Raw genomic sequence first — 2,741 nt, 5'->3', positions numbered from 1 at the left:
TTCTTAAAGGGAAGGTCTCTAACTGGCATTGTGTTGGCCACCCCTTGGACCAGAACCTACAGCCAAGGGAAAGGGAAATTGCGATTGGCCCAGCGTGGGTCACAGACTACCTCTGTGGCCATGTGGAATGGGGTGGATAATATGATTAGATCAAAAGTACCACAAGAAATTGGGGAAAGACAATTCCCCTAAGGAAGATGGTATTAGGCTACCAGAATCTGAGAAGGGATACTTAGAAAGAAAAAGTGATCTTATCTTTTCTGTTTTTTTTTTGTTTTTTTTTTTTTTTTTTTTTTTTTTCTGCCTCTGATTTCTGGCTTCTGTCAAGATTTTTTTTTTTCTATATCTTGCATTTCTTTCTTAAGCCAGCTCCACTCTGGCTCAGATTTGAAGTTCAGTTCCTTTTCCCTGATGTCTCAACAGACAACATTCACATAAAGTCTTTGTAGCAAAATTTTCTGAAGGATTATAGGGATGAAAGAGTGTTATCATTTCAGTAGTGCAAGGGATGTTTTTTCTTTCTCCAAATCTTTAAATTCTAGTTAATTAACATACAGAGTAATATTACTTTCAGGTGTAAAATTTAGTCATTTATCACTTACATAAAACACCCAGTGCTCATCACAAGTGCTGTCCTTAATATCCATCACCTATTTAAACAATCCCCCTGCCCACCTTCCCTCCAGTAACCCTCAGTTTGTTCTCATAACCCTTAGTTAAGAGTCTGCTTCCCGGTTTGCCTCTTTTTCTTTCTCCCCTAGGTTCATTTATTTTGTTTCTTAGATTCCACATATGAGTGGAATTATATGGTACTTGTCTTTCTCTGACTTGCTTAGCATAATACTCTCTACCTCCATCCACATCATTGCAAATGGAAAGATTTCATTGTTTTTTATGGCTGAGTAAATATTCCATTATATATATATATATATATATATATATATACACACACATATATCTCCATTATATCACATCTTTTTTATGCATTCACCAGTTGATGGACATTTGGGCTTTTTCCATAATTTGGCTATTGTTGATAATGCTGCTATAAACATTGGGGTGCATGTATCCCTTCAAATCAGTATTTTTATACCCTTTGGGTAAATACCTAGTAATGAAATTGTTGGATTGTAGGGTAGTTCTATTTTTAACTCTTTGAGGAACCTCAATACTGTTTTCCAAAGTGGCTGCACCAGTTAGCAATGCAAGGGATTTTTTAATTGAGTAATTAAGAACCTTAAAAAAAAGTTTCTTGGGTTTTTCAAATAGCTCTGGCTTCAGCTTCCTACCTTGTTTTTTGTTTCTCCTACTTCCTCTGCTCTCGTAAGATTGTTCATTGTTTCCACTCAAGAGTAAATACACAGACAGTATTTCCCATTGTCTCATTCAGAACAAATACTATCACTAGGTACAGGGCCTATTTCAGTCTTATCCTTTCAAACCCAAATGGACTTTTCAAGGTATTTTATCTCTGGCTTAGAATCATGTTTTTAAAAATCTGTTACTTATCAATATGGTGATTAGTAAACACTAACAATATGGTAATAAATGCTATTATTTGCTATGAAAACTATGAAAAAGGTTGTATCTATTATAGAAAAAGGATTATTGGGCAGAGTATTATAAAACGATCTGTCACACATTCATCTTTTCCCCAGCCATGGGACACCTTATCCTTAGCTATCCATGGGAAGGCCATGAACTCCTCTGGTACCAATCTCTGCCTGGTAGCACTTTCCTAGACAATGTGCATGGCAGTTACAGAGAAATTCCCTCAGAAGTTCTAGATCTATAAATCCAAACCTGTAAAAGGAAAACAAATAAGAAATTCTGTGAGGGCCTCTGAAATTCTCTAAAACTGCATTGCTGTTATGTTGCTAACGTCCTGTGCTTTCACTTTGGGGATATACACCTCAGCATATATTCTTGGAGCTGGCTAACGTCCAAGTGCAATCAGAAGAGTAATTGAGCATACCTATCTTCATCGTTGTGTACTCGAATAAAATGGCTTGTCTGAATTAGTGCCTGTTAGCTCCTCACGGAAGCACAGATTAGACTCACAGAATATTATAACTGACGAGGACACTAGAGATTATCAATACTACTGTCCTCAGTTTCATCTGGAGAGACTGAGGCCCAGAGAATTTTGATGACTCCTTACACATTATGTGCATACCGAATTGGATCTGAAATCAAGGTCTCCTGACTTTTAGTCTATTGCTTTTCTAGTTATATCAGCCAAGAGACTGCTTCCTCTAAAGCTAGGTTTGCCCAGAGTCCGAACTCAAATATGTAAGACACCTTAGGACATTGTTCTTCATTGTGGCAAGCAACACATTTTCAAGGGCAATAAGATATTTTTTTATATCAGTAGAACCTGAATATACTATGAAAAGGTTAACAGTATTACAGTCTGTCATTTTGCTATTTTGTATTTAAGTAAGTGGGAGAGCCTGTGGGAGCAACTTGGGGTAATAAAGGTTAATCACTGGGAGCTTAAGGGTGCTTATTCTTAATTGGTGGGCGATTAAAGATGCTCAAGGTTAATAGCTGTGTTTTCAAAGCCAGTAATTCCCTTTACAGAAAGCTTCCCCTGTGGCTTTGACATACCTATCAATCAGTTCCAGCCCCTAGCCAATAAGATAGCAAATTTAGGAGCATAACCCTAAGGGGATTTAGGGGTGAGGATGACTATCTTAACTATGGTTGTAACTTTGATTTTCTTTGAAAACAGTTTGGTC

Source organism: Panthera uncia, chromosome X, assembly GCF_023721935.1.
Source record: "Panthera uncia isolate 11264 chromosome X, Puncia_PCG_1.0, whole genome shotgun sequence".
NCBI lineage: Eukaryota > Metazoa > Chordata > Mammalia > Carnivora > Felidae > Panthera > Panthera uncia.
The sequence above is the reverse complement of the archived record's forward strand: the minus strand, read 5'-3'. Positions refer to the sequence as shown.